The sequence below is a fragment of the Loxodonta africana genome, chromosome X, assembly GCF_030014295.1.
Source record: "Loxodonta africana isolate mLoxAfr1 chromosome X, mLoxAfr1.hap2, whole genome shotgun sequence".
NCBI classification, from domain to species: Eukaryota; Metazoa; Chordata; class Mammalia; order Proboscidea; family Elephantidae; genus Loxodonta; species Loxodonta africana.
Window position 1 is genome coordinate 87,488,307 of NC_087369.1, and position 14,316 is coordinate 87,502,622.

Below are 14,316 nucleotides of genomic sequence, written 5' to 3' on the forward strand. Positions count from 1 at the left end.
TTTCTGTGGAAAGTCAGGCCCTTGGATCTACCAACTCCATCATTTTTGCTCCCCCATCAATCTTTAACTCCTTCTTTTAAATTGCACCAAGGGCATTTGATCTATCAGTGGCAGTTAAAGGAGGCCTCCCCTGGAACTTATTTGCCTAAAACAACCAAGCTAACTAAGAACATCTACCTGTTGCCTATACTTGCATGTTGAATGAGATTTCTCTAGTTAGTGTGCATACTCAGCCCAATTCAGAATTAAGTTTTGTGTTCCTTGGTACAGATTCTTCAAAATCCACAGTCACATGTCCCTTCTAAGATATTTTCCAATATTCACTAGAAGAATTTTGTGATCGTTTTTGGAAGGCATTCCTTTTATTCTTATTCTGATTATTCATATCACACTCTGGATGTATAGTTTGTATTTTTTTAATTGAACTTTAGATGAAGGTTTGCATAACAAACTAGTTTCTCATCAAACATTTAGTACACATTGTTCTATGATATTGGTTAACAACCCCACAACATGTCAACACTCTCCCTTCTTAACCCTGGGTTCCCTATTACCAGCTTTCCTGTTCCCTCCTACCTTCCAGTCCCTGCCCCAGGGCTGGTGCTCCCCTTTAGTCCTGTTTTGTTCCATGGGCCTGTTCAATCTTTGGCTGACGGGTGAACCTCAGAAGTGACCTCATTACTGAACTGAAAGTGTGTCCAGGGGCTATATTCTCAGGGTTTCTCCAGTCTCTGTCAGGCCAGCAAGTTTGGTCTTTCTTTTTGAGTTAGAATTTTGCTCTATGTTTTTCTCCTACTCTGTCCGGACCCTCTATTATGATCCCTGTCAGAGCAGTCAGTGGTGTTAGCTGGGCACCATCCAGTTGTACTGGACTGAGTCTGGTGGAGGCCGTGGTAGATGTCGTCCATTAGTCCTTTGGACTAAACTTTCTCTTGTGTCTTTAATTATCTTCATTCTTCCTTGCTCCCAAAGGCATGAGATCGGTGGAGTATCCTAGATGGCCGTTCACAGGCTTTTAAGGCCCCAGACGCTGCTCACCAAAGTAGAATGTAGAACATTTTTTTTAAATAAATAATGCTCTGCCAATTGAGCTAGATGTTCCCCGAGACCATGGTCCTGAAAGCCCTAAGCCCAGTGATTCCCTCCCTCAGGGAGTTTGGATGTGTCTATGGAGCTACCATGGTCTTGCCTTGTACAGGTTGTGCTGGCTTCCCCAGTATTGTGTACTGTCTTACCCCTCACCAAAGTTACCACTTTTCTATTGTCTATTAAGTGCTTTTCCATCCCCACCCTTCCCCTCCCTTGTAACCATCAAAGATTGTTTCTTTTTGTGTGTAAAGCTTTTCGTGAGTTTTTACAGTAGTGGTCTCATACAATATTTGTCCTTTTGTGATTGACTTATTTCACTCAGCATAATGCCCTGCAGATTCATCCATGGTATGAGATGCTTCACAGATTCATCCTTGTTCTTTATTGTTGTGTAATACTCCATTGTGTGTATGTATCACAGTTTGTTTATCCGTTCATCTGTTGATAGGCATCTAGGTTATTTCCATCTTGTGGCTATCGTGAACAATGCTGCAATGAACAAGGATGTGCATATGTCTGTCCGTGTGAGGACTCTTATTTTTCTAGGATATAGTCCTAGGAGTGGGATTGCTGGATCATATGGTATTTCTAAGGAAGCACCATGTAATTTTCCAAAATGGTTGTATCATTTTGCATTCCCATCAGCAGTGCATGAGTTCTGATCTCTCCGCAGTGTCTCCAACATTTCTTATTTTGTTTTATTGATTTGTGCCAGTAATCCTGGGGTGAAATGTTATCTCACTGTGGTTTTGATTTGCATAACCATTTTTTTTAATGGTTAGAGATCGTGAACATTTTGTCATGTGTCTGTTGGCCATTTGAATGTCTTCTTTGGTGAAGGGTCTATTCGTTTCCTTTGCCCATTTTTTTAATTGGATTATTTGTCTTTTTGTTGTAGAGGTGTTGGATTTGGTTGTAGATTTTAGAGATTAGACCTTTGTCTTATTTGTAATAGCCAAATTTTTTTCCCAGTCTATAGGTTCTCTTTTTGCTCTTTTGGTGAAGTCTTTTGATGAGCATAAATGCTTAATTTTTAGAAGATCCCAGTTATCTAGCTTATCTTCTGGAGCTTGTGTGTTGTTGATTGTGGTTTGTATCCTGTTAATGCCATGTATTGGGGCCTCTAGTGTTGATCTTATTTTTTCTTCTACGAATTTCATAGTTTTTGGCTTTATATTTAGGTCTTTGACCCATTTTGGGTTAGTTTTTGTATATAGTATGAGGTATGGGTCCTGTTTCATTTTTTTTGCAGATGGACATTGAGTTTTGCCAGCACCATTTGTTAAAAAGACTGTTTTTTCCCTATTTGATGGACTTTGGGCCTTTGTTGAAGACCAGATGACCATAGGAGGGTGGATTTACATCTGGGTTCGCAATTCTGTTCCATTTGTCAATGTATCTGTCATTGTAACAGTACCAGGTTCTTGTGACTAAGGTAACTGTGTAGTTGGTTCTGAGGTCAGGTAGTGCGAGTCCTCCTACTTTATTCTTCAGTAGTGCTTTACTTATCCAGGGCTTCTTCCCTTTCCATATAAAGTTAATAAGTTTTCCCAACTCTTTTTTTTGTTGTTGTGCTTTAAGTGAAAGTTTACAAATGAAGTCAGTCTCTCACACAAAAACCCATATACGCCTTGCTACACACTCCCAATTACTCTTTCCCTAATGAGACAGCCCTCCACTCTCTCTTTTCATGTCCATTTCTCCAGCTTCTAACTCCCTTCACCTTCTCATCTCCCCTCCAGGCAGGAGATGCCAACATAGCCTCAAGTGTCCACCTGATCCAAGAAGCTCACTCCTCACCAGCATCCCTCTCCAACTCATCGTCCAGTCCAATCCATGCCTGAAGAGGTGGCTTTGGGAATGGTTCTTGTCCTGGACCAACAGAACGTCTGGGGGCCATGACCACCAGGGTACTTCTAGTCTCAGTCAGACCATTAAGTCTGGTCTTATGAGAATTTGGGGAATGCATCACACTGGTCTCCAGATCCCTCAGGAGTTCTCTGTTGTGTTCCCTGTCAGGGCAGTCATCAGTTGTAGCCAGGCACCATCTAGTTCTTCTGGTCTCAGGATGATGTAGCCTCTGGTTCATGTGGCCCTTTCTGTCTCTTGGGCTCGTAATCACCTTGTGTCCTTGGTGTTCTTCATTCTCCTTTGATCCAGGTGTGCTGAGACCAATTGATGCATCTTAGATGGCTTCTTGCTAGCGCTTAAGATCCCAGGCGCGACTCTTCAAAGTGGGATGCAGAATGTTTTGTTAATAGATTTTGTTACGCCAATTGACTTAGATGTCCCCTGAAACCATGGCCCCCAGACCCTTGCCCCTGCTACGCTGGCCTTCGAAGCATTCACTTTATTCAGGAAACTTCTTTGCTTTTGGTTTAGTCCAATTTTGCTGACCTCCCCTGTATTGTGTTCTGTATTCCGTAATTTTCTATGCTCTGAAATACCTTTAGTAGTAGTGGTGTTAACTCTTCTCTGAAAGTTTGGTAGAATTCTGCAGTGAAGCTGTCCAGACCAGGGCTTTTTTTTGTTGGGAGTTTTTTGATTACCTTTTCAGTCTCTCTTCTTTTGTTATGTGTCCATTTAGTTGTTCTACCTCTGTTGGTGTTAGTTTAGGTAGGTAGTGTGTTTCTAGGAATTCATCCATTTCTTCTAGGTTTTCAAATTTGAGTATAGTTTTTCATAGTAATCTGATATGATTCTTTAATTTCAGGTGGGTCTGTTGTAATATCGCCCATCTCATTTCTTATTCAGGTTATTTGCTTCTCTTCTGTTTTTCTTTTGTCAGTTTGGCCAGTGGTTTATCAATTATGTTGATTTTTTCAAAAAACCAGCTTTTGGTCTTGTTGTTTCAATTGTTTTTCTGTTTTCTATTTCATTTAGTTCAGCTCTAATTTTTATTATTTGTTTTTTTCTGGTGCCTGTGGGTTTCTTTTGTTGCTGTCTTTCTATTTGTTCAAGTTGTAGGGATAATTCTTTGATTTTGGCCCTTTCTTCTTTTTGTATGTGTGCATTTATTGATATAAATTGACCTCTGAGCACCACTTTTGCTGTGTCCCAAAGGTTCTGAAAGGAAGTGTTTTCATTCTCATTGGATTCTCTGAATTTCTTTATTCCATCCTTAATGTCTTCTATAATCCAGGCTTTTTTGAGCAGGGTATTTTTCAGTTTCCAAGTGTTTGATTTCTTTTCCCTTCTTTTCCTGTAATTGATTTCCACTTTTATGGCCTTATGGTCAGAGAAGATGCTTTGTAATATTTCAATGTTTTGGATTCTGCTAAGGCTTGCTTTATGATCTAATATATGGCCTATTCTAGAGAATGTTCCATGTGCACTAGAAAAGAAAGTATACTTGGTTGCTGTTGGGTGGAGTGTTCTGTATATGTCTACGAGGTCAAGTTGGTTGATTGTGGCATTTAGATCTTCCATGGCTTTATTGAGCTTCTTTCTGGATGTCTGGATGTCCTGTCCTTCACCGAAAGTGGTGTGTTGAAGTCTCCTACTATTATTGTGGAGCTGTCTATCTCACTTTTCAATGCTGATAGAGTTTTTTTTTTTTATGTATCTTGCAGCCCTGTATTTTGGGTTTGGTTTTTAGAAATTCCGTCAACTTGTGTTTATCTGGAAATGTCTTAATTTCACCTTCATACTTAAGAGACAGTTTTGCTGGATATATGATTCTTGGCAGGCAATTTTTTTCCTTCAGTTTTTCAAATATGTCATCCCATTGTCTTCTTGTCTGCATGGTTTCTGCTGAGTAGTCCGAGCTTATTCTTATTGTCTCTCCTTTGTAGGTGACTTTTCGTTTATCCCTTGCTGCTCTTATAATTCTCTTTATGTTTGGTTTTGGCAAGTTTGATTGTAATATATCTTGGTGACTTTTTTTAAGATCTACCTTATGTGGAGTTTGGTGAGCATCTTGGATAGATATCTTCTCATCTTTCACAGCATCAGGGGTGTTTTCTGCCAACAAATCTTCAAGAATTTTCTCTTTATTTTCTGTTATCCCTCCCTGTTTTGGTATTCCAATCACTCGTAGGTTATTTCTCTTGATAGAGTCCCACACAATTCTTAAGGTTTCTTCATTTTTAAAAAATTATTTTATCTGATTTTTCTTCAAATATATTAGTGCCAAGTGATTTATCTTCGAATTCAGAAATTCTAGCTTCTACTTGCTCAATTCTGCTCCTCTGACTTTCTATTGAGTTATCTAATTCTGTAATTTTATTGTTAATCACCTGAATTTCTGATTGCTGTCTGTCTATGGATTTTTCCAGCTTATTAAACTTTTCATTATGTTCCTGAATAATCTTTCTAATTTCTTCAGTTGTTTTCTGTGTGTGTTCCTTGGCTTGTTCTGTGTATTGCCTCGTTTCCTTCCTGATGTCTTGAAGGGTTCTGGATATTAAAATTTTGTATTCTGCATCTGGTAATTCCAGGAATGCACTTTCATCTAGAAGATCCCTGGATTCTTTGTTTTGAGAGCTTTTGAGGTGATCATTGTCTATTTCTTTATGTGACTTGATATTGACTGTTGTCTCCGAGCCATCTAGAAGTCATTGTATTAGTTTATGCTTGCTTACTGTGTTGTAGCTGCTTGCTTTGTTTTGTTTTGGTATACCCCTTTGGGTTGCTTGAGTGAGCTAGCTTGATTATTTTTGCCTTTGGAGCTCTGGTGTCCTGTCCCCAGCTGGCTGGAGCTGTTATCAGGCATATCAGTCTAGGAGTTCATTCAGTTTTCTTGTATGAATTCAGCTCAGGTTTCCAGGTAGCTGATCATCAAGTGTGTGGTACAGGCTCTGTCCTACAGTCTTAGAGGGGCAAGGGTGATTGGCGTACATACTGGCATCTGACTGCAGCAGGGGGTCATGCTCTGAACAAGGCAGGAGGCTGAGAACCGACTCCCAAGTGTCTCTGAGGAAAACGTGTCTCTGTTACCTAGAGCGTGCTGGTGGGTATGTTCTGCAGCGGTACCATGGGCAGTTTTTGGTTGTAAGGACTGGGCGGTACCATTTATCTTTGGACCCCTGTTGCAGGTGGCTGGGTGACCTGAGTGGAGCTACCAGTCCTTAGGTCCCTGATGTGGGTAGGTGAGGACCTTGTTTAATAGGCAAAGCGATGTCAAACATCAAACACCCACCTTTCCACGGTTCAGCTGAAATGGTTGGAGTTTGCTAACAAGGGCTTGTTCTCCCAAGATAGGCCCACACAGGTCCATGTAGAAGGGAAAGTTGCTCAAGGTCCACGGGCTGTTTATGCCTGGACAGGAGCCGCTTCTGTCCTGAGCTCTCCCGGTTAATGGAGGTAGCAAATTATCTTTTCCCCACAGTTGCAAATTTTTTCCTATCCAAGGCTGGGAAGATGTCTCTAGGCGCTCACCAGAGTCTATCTCAGGCCCAGGGATTCAGCCTCTGAAGCCAGCTTGGGGGTGGGGGGGGCACAGGAAAATATATGCAAGTACTTAGCTTTTGCCAAGAGCGCCATTCTCCTCAGGCACCAGAGGTGTGAGTAGGCTGTGTGGCTGGCTGCTTTTTCCTGAGGGAACTGTGGCCAATCGCTAATGCAATCCCGCCTCCGCCACCACCACTGCCCCTCCGGGAATGGTGCATGAGGGCTCCCCGTAATTCAGGTCTGGTAACTCCTCTCCACTTCTGAACGGTCTCTTCCTCCCCCTGCCCCTCAGTTCATTGTCTAAGCTTCCTTTGATGCTCAGGGCTCCCAGCTTGTCACAAATATACTCGTTTCACTTGTTTTTTCGGGTCTTTGTTGTGAAGAGGGCTCGCCAGAAGTGTCTGTCTATTCTGACACGTTGGCTCTGCCTTCCAGTCAATGAGGTTTTGTAAAATTCAGTTTTTCCAACTCTTTAAAGAATGTTGTTGGTATTTGGATCAGGATTGCATTGTATTTATACATTGCTTTGGGTAGAATTGTCATTTTCACAGTGCTGGGTCTACCTATTCTTGAGCATGGTATGTTTTTTCCATTTATGTAGATCTCTTTGGGTTTCTTGCAGTAGTGTTTTATGGCTTCTTCGTATAGGTCTTTTACATCTCTGGTTACATTTATTGCCAAGTATTATTTTATTTTTTTTTAGGGGCTATTATAAATGGTATTGTTTTCCTGATTTCCTTTTCATCGTTCTCTTTATTGGTGTATAGGAATCCAACTGATTTTTTTTTTTGCCTTGTATCCTGCTAATGTGCTGAATCTTTCTATTAGTTCCAGTAGAGTCTTTTAGGTTTTCTATGCATAGTATCATGTATCATATCATCGGCAAAGAGGGACAGTTTAACTTCTTCATTGCCTTATTGCTTTAGCTAGGACTTCCAACACAATGTTAAATAGTTGTGGTGATAAAGGGCATCCTTGTCTTGTTCTTGTTCTCAAGGGGAATGTTTCAGCTTCCCTTCATTAAGAATGATGTTGGCCATTGGTTTTGCACAGACACCCTTTATTATGTTAAGAAATCTCCATTCTATACCTATTTCATTGAGAGTTTTTTTTTTATCATTAATGGGTGTTGGACTTTGATGAATCCCTTTTCTGCATCGATTGAGATATCATGTGATTCTTTTGTTTCCTTTTATTTGTGTGTTGGATTACGTTGATTGATTTTCTAATGTTGAAGCATCCTTGCATACCTGGTATGAATCCTACTTGATCATGGTGCAGTATTTTTTTGATATTGATTCTGAATTCTATTGGCTAGAATTATGTTGACAGTTTTTGCATCTATATTCATGAGAGATTTTGGTCTGTAATTTTCTTTTTTATGGTGTCTTTGCCTGGTTTTGGTATCAGGGTGATGCTGGTTTCATAGAACGAATTCGGAAGTATAGCTTCCTTTTCTATGTTCTGAAATAGTTTGAGTAGTACTGGTGTAAGCTCTTTGAATGTTAATAGAATTCTCCAGTGAAGCTATCTGGGCCAGGGCTTTTTTTTAGATGGGAGTTTTTCTCTTTTTTTTAGCTTTTCCAATCTCTTCTCTTTTAATGGGTCTGTTTGGATTTTCAATGGCATTTTGTTTTAGTTTGAGTAGGTAGTGTGTCTCTAGAAATTTGTCCATTTCCTCTAGGTTTTCAGATTTGTTGGAGAATTGTTTTTCATAATAACCTGTTATGATCCTTTTTCTTTCACTTGGGTCTGTTGTAATGTCCCCCATTTCATTTCTTATTTGGGATATTTGTGTTCTCTCCTGTTTTTTTTTTTTTTTTTTGTCAATTTTGCCAGTTGTTTGTTAATTTTGTTGGTCCTTTCAGAGAACCAACTTCTGGTTTTGTGGATTTTTTCTATTGTTTTTCTATTTCCTATTTCATATATTTCTGCCCTGATCTTTATTATTCCCTTTCTTCTGGTGGCTGTGGGCTTCTTTTGCTGGTGTCTTTCTATTTGTTCAAGTTGTGCAGCTAGAGTTTTGATTTTGTCCCTTTCTCCTTTTTTGATGTGTGCATCTATTGCTATAAATTGACCTCTGAGGACTGCTTTTGCTCTGTCCCAAAGATTTTGGTATGATGTATTTTCATTCTCATTTGAGTCTAGAAATTTTTTAGTTCCATCTTTGACTTCTTCTATTACCCAGTGGTTTTTAAGCAGGGTGTTATTCAGTTTCCATGTAATTGATTTTTTTTTTACTCCTCCTGTTGTTAATTTCTACTTTGATGGCATTGTGGTCAAAGAAGGTACTTTGTATTATCTCAATGTTTAGGATTTTTGTTGAGGGTTTCTATGTGGCCTAAGATGTGGTCTATTCTGGAGAATATTTCATGTGTGTTTGAAAAGAATGTGTACTTTGCAGCTGCTGGGTAGAGTGTTCTATATATGCCTATGAGGTCAAGTTGGCTGATTGTGCTCTTTAGCTCTTCTTTATTTTTATTGACTTTCTAGATGTTCTGTCCATTATCGAGAGTGGTGTGTTGAAGTCTCCTACTGTTGTGGAGCTGTCAATTTCTCTTTTCAGTGCTGTTAGAGTTTGTTTTATGTATTTTGGAGCCCTGTCATTGGGTGCGTAGATGTTTATTATGGTTAAGTCTTCATGATGGATCACCTCTTTAATCATTATATGGTACTCTTCTTTGTCTTTTTTGGTGGATTTTGTTTTAAAGTCTAGTTAATCTGAGATTAGTATTGCCACTTCTGCTCTTTTCTTGTAGTTATTTGCTTGATATATTTTTTTCGATCTTTTGGTTTTCAATAAATTTACATCTTTGTTTCTAAGGTGTGTCTCTTATAGACAGCATATTGATGGATCCTGTTTTCCAATCCATTTTGTCACTCCCTGTCTCTTTATGGGAGCATTTAGGCCATTTACATTCAGTGTAATTATTGATAGGTGTGGGTTTATTGCTGTCATTTTGTAGTGCTTTGTTGTGTTGCTAACATTTTCTTTGTTCCTCTTATGCTCCTATGCTGAGTTCCTTTTGTTCATGGATTTCTTTAGTTTTGTAGATTTTGTTTTTATTGAGACTTTATGTTTTTCTTCTTTATTTTGATGAGTAGGTTTGTTAACTTTCTTTGTTGTTAGCTTGAAATTTTCTCTTATCTTCCTAGGTTTAAACCAGTCTATTATTACTTGGTATTGCCTTCCTCTCCGTTGGAAAGTTCTGTACCTATACCATTTATTGCCTCTTTTGTTGTTCTGATTTAGTTGTCATTTACAGATTAACCTCTCTGGTTCTCTGTTGCAATTCTTTTGGTTTTGGATAGCCCTTGAGAGTTCGTTCCCTACATTGGTATGTGACTAGTGCAATCTTGAGTCCTAGATTCAGGCTGTGGTCTGATGTTGTTTTTTTCTTAGACTGCAGGACTCCCTTTAATAATTCTTGTAAGTTTGGTTTGATTTTTACATATTCCCTTAATTTCTGTTCATCTGGAAATATCCTGATTTTGCCATCATATTTGAATGAACGTTTTGGAGGATATATTATTCTTGGCTGGCAATTTTTTTCTTTCAAGGTTTTATATATGCCATCCAATTGCCTTCTTGCCTGCACAGTTTTTGCCAAATGATCAGAGTTTAGCCTTATTGTTTCTCCTCTGTATGTGACTTTTTGCTTTTCTTGAGATGCTCTCAGGATTTTTTCTTTGTTTTTGGTTTTAGTGAGTATGATTATGATATGCCTTGGTGTTTTTCTTTTGGGGTCTATCCTATATGGGGTTCATTGAGTTTCTTGGATGGTGAAGTCTTCATCTGTCATGGTATTAGGGAAGTTTTCTGTCTGCAATTCTTCAAAGATCCTCTTTGTGTTTTCTGTTTTCTCTCCCTGTCCTGGAAGCCCGATCACTCTCAAATTTTTTCTTTTGATTTTATCCCACATAATTCTCATGGTTTCCGCATTTTACTTAGTTTTTTTTCCTGACTTTCCCAGAAACAGAGTTGTGTCCAAAGTGTTTGTCTTCAGTTTCACTGATCCTGTCTTCCATCATTCCAGCTCTCTTCTCAGCCCTTCTATGACACTGTCCATTTCTGAAATGTTGTTGTTTATCATTTGGATTTCTAATTGCTGCTTTTGTATGATTTCTAGTTGTGAATTTATTTTGGCATTTTGTTCCTGTATTATTTTCCTGAATCGTTCCATTTTTTGTCTGTATTTTCCATAAATTTGTCTGCCTTTTCCATAAATTCATCTATTTTTTCCTCATTTTTGTCTGCTTTTTGCTTCAAATCTGAATATTGGAGATATGAATTCCCTGTCAGGTAGCTCTAGTGTCTTTTCTTCTGGAAAGTCATCTGGTGTTTTATTTTGGATGCCTATTGGAACCATCCTGTCCTTTTTAAAATATGTTTTGGTATTGTTTGCTGTCTTTGGGACATTTAGTAGTTATTTTCTTCATTTCTTGATTACAGTTTTGTTTGTTTCATCCTGCTTTTTTTGTTGTATTTGTTTATGTCAGAGCAGGTAGGCTGTGTGTTCTTTGTTGTTTACTTGTCTGTAGTCACGATACTTTTCACCTCCTTGTCCAATGTGCAGGGCCAGGCATTCAGCTATGATGCAGCAGGGCAGATCCAGCTGAAGGGGAGGGGCTGGGATGGGCCGTTTGTGGCAAGTACTAGGGCCAACAGGGTGGGCCAGGAATCAATGCTGGGCAGGTTCCGGTAGGCTGTGCCTGTGCTGCTTGGGGGTGTGACATTCAGCAACAGCACAGGTAGGCAGGAAAGAGGTGAGGAGGTTGTGATGTGTGGGGCTAATACAGGTATGGGACAGAGGAGAGAGAGGAGCAGAAAACAAAAAAAAAAGGTAAAAATAAGAGTGCTAAAGGAGCTTCCCATTGGAGTGGAGAGATGAGAAACATAGAAATGAAGAAAAGGAAACAGAAAAAAAAATTAGATAAAAATTTGGAAAGGAATTAAAAAAGAAAAAGCCCCCAGGAGTCCCACTATTGGGGTCATGAAGACCAGGGAAATGTCTCCCAGGCTGTACAGTATAGCTTGGCTAGAGGGGGTATAGATGTCACACAGCACCACGTATTGAGGAGACAGGAAAGAAGAAAATATAGAAAGATGAGAACTGAGAAATGAAGAAAGACAGAATAGAATAAGAGAAAGAAAAAAAGAAATGCCCTTAGGGATCCCACCTATGCAGCTGGGCAGATTGGGGGAGTAGCTACTAAGCCATGCAGTGCAGCCCAGCTAGAAGGGGCTCTCAAGCTGCGAAAGAAAAAGAAAACAAATAAACAAAACAAGCAAAAAAAAAAAAAAAAAAACCAGGGATCCCACAAGAGTGGTATTACAGGCCAGGGGAGTTGTTCCCCAATTGAGCGGGGCTTCACAGCCTTTCAAGAAGCAAACATGACACATGTAGCTAGGTGTTCGAGAGAAAGTAGGGAGGCATGGAAGAAATCAAAAGAAATGAAAAGAAGCAACACCAGCTCAGGGGGAAGGCCAGTGTGGGTGGGGTGAATCCAAGTGGTCTGAGGCCAAAGCAGTTGCCTCCTGGCCAAGAGACTGCAGCTGGCAGGAAGCAGAGGAGCCCAAAGGGGGAGGGGAAGAAGGGTGGGGGTTAGGGAAGGATATATTTCTCATTACCGTGTGCTCCGTCTCCTGCTGGGAACTTCATGAAGCTGCTTTCCCATACTCTCTGTTTGCTGAGCTCCAACACGGGCAGGGCAATTCCAAGCAGCACGGACACTGCACTTACTGGCTGACCGAGCCACTCCAGCCAGCCAGGAAACTCGGAGGTAGAGCAGTGGGGAGAGGGTGGGGGGTGGGAAAGCTTGTATTGCTGGTTAGTGGGTGCTCTGTCTCCTGCTGGGAGCTCTGTGAAGCTGCTTTCCTGTGCTCCCTGTCCACCGATCCCCAACAGGAGTCCAAGAGGGTGGATCCATGCTGCGTTAGCAAATAGGGGACCTCCACATGTATCTCTCCTCACTCTCTGTCCTCTGTCAGTTTCTTATTCCACTCAGTGTTTGGATGAGTTCTTTATCTCTTCATTTGACACTTCTGGTTCCGGAAATGACATGTGTCTCTGTTTTACTTAGTTTTCAGGGTCTTTGTTGTGGAGGGACAGCGTAGTGCTTCTGTCTATGGTGCCATGTTGGCTGGAAGTCTGGATATATAGTTTTAATCATACTTATGTGTAATCCAAAATTAGAGTGTGACACAGCTTGGGGAAATAATACTTTCTTTCCTGCTACAAGTAACCAACACTTGTCTGCCAGTTTGTCATACTGTAGTTGCTTGCAAGTTGCTGTGGTGCTGGAAGCTATGCCACTGATATTTCAATTATCAGCAGGGTTATCCATAGTGGAAAGATTTCAATTGAGCTTCCTGACTAAGACAGGCTATGAAGAAGGACCTGATGATCTAAAACAATTGACTGGGAAAGAGCTGCCTCCTCAAAATAGAGTTGACCTTAATGATGTGGATGGAGAAAAGCTTTCAGGACCTTCATTTGCTGATGAGAAGAAACAGCTATGAACACCCTTTAATAATCAGAACATGGATTGGACAAAGTATAAATCTAGTAAAATAGGAAGTTGTCAAAAATGAAATGCATAAAGATTGATATCCTAGGCATTAGTCAGCTGAAATGGCCTGGTATTGGCCATTATTAATCAGACAATCATGTGGTCTACTCTGCCGAGAATGACAAATAGAAGGTGAATGGCAACATATTCATCGTCAAAAAGAACATTTCAAGACCTATCCTGAATTACAATGCTGTCAATAATATCCATATGCCTATAAGGAAGATGCCCCCACATGTCTGTGTTTGTCATACTGTGGGGGCTTGCATATTGCTGTGATGCTGGAAGCTTTGCCACCAGTATTCAGATACCAGCAGGGTCACCCATGGAGGACAGGTTTCAGCTGAGCTTCCAGACTAAGACAGACTATGAAGAAGGACCTGGCAGTCTACTTCTGAAAAGCATTAGCCAGTGAAAACCTTATGAATAGCAGCAGAACATTGTCTGATTAGTGCTGGAAGATGAGCCCCCTAGGGTGGAAGGCACTCAAAAGATGGTTGGGGAACAGCTGCCTCCTCAAAGTAGAGTCGACCTTAATGACGTGGATGGAGTAAAGCTTTCGGGACCTTCATTTGCTGATGTGGCACGACTCAAAATGAGAAGAAACAGCTGCAAATATCCATTAATAATCAGAACCTGGAACATACAAAGTGTGAATCTAGGAAAATTGGAAATCATCAAAAATGAATGGAACACATAAACATTGATATCCTAGGCATTAGTGAGCTGAAATGGACTGGTATTGGCCGTTTTGAATCAGAAAATCATGTAGTCTACTATGCTGGGAATGACAACTTGAAGAGGAATGGTGTTGCATTCATCATCAAGAAGAACGTTTCAAGATGTATCCTGAAGTACAATGCTGTCAGTGATAGGATAATACCCATACGCCTACAAGGAAGACCAGTTAATACGACTATTGTTCAAATTTATGCACCAACCACTAGGGCCAAAGATGAAGAAATAGAAGATTTTTATCAGCTGCTACAGTCTGAAACTGATCAAACATGCAATCAAGATGCATTGATAATTACTGGTGATTTTAATGCAAAAGTTGGAAACAAAGAAGAAGGATCAGTAGTTGGAAAATATGGCCTTGGTGATAGAAACAATGCCGGAGATCGAACGATAGAATTTTGCAATACCAACGACTTCTTCATTGCAAATACCTTCTTTCACCAACATAAACGGTGACTATACACATAGACCTCACCAGGTGGAACATGCAGAAATCAAATGGACTACATCTGTGGAAAGAGACAA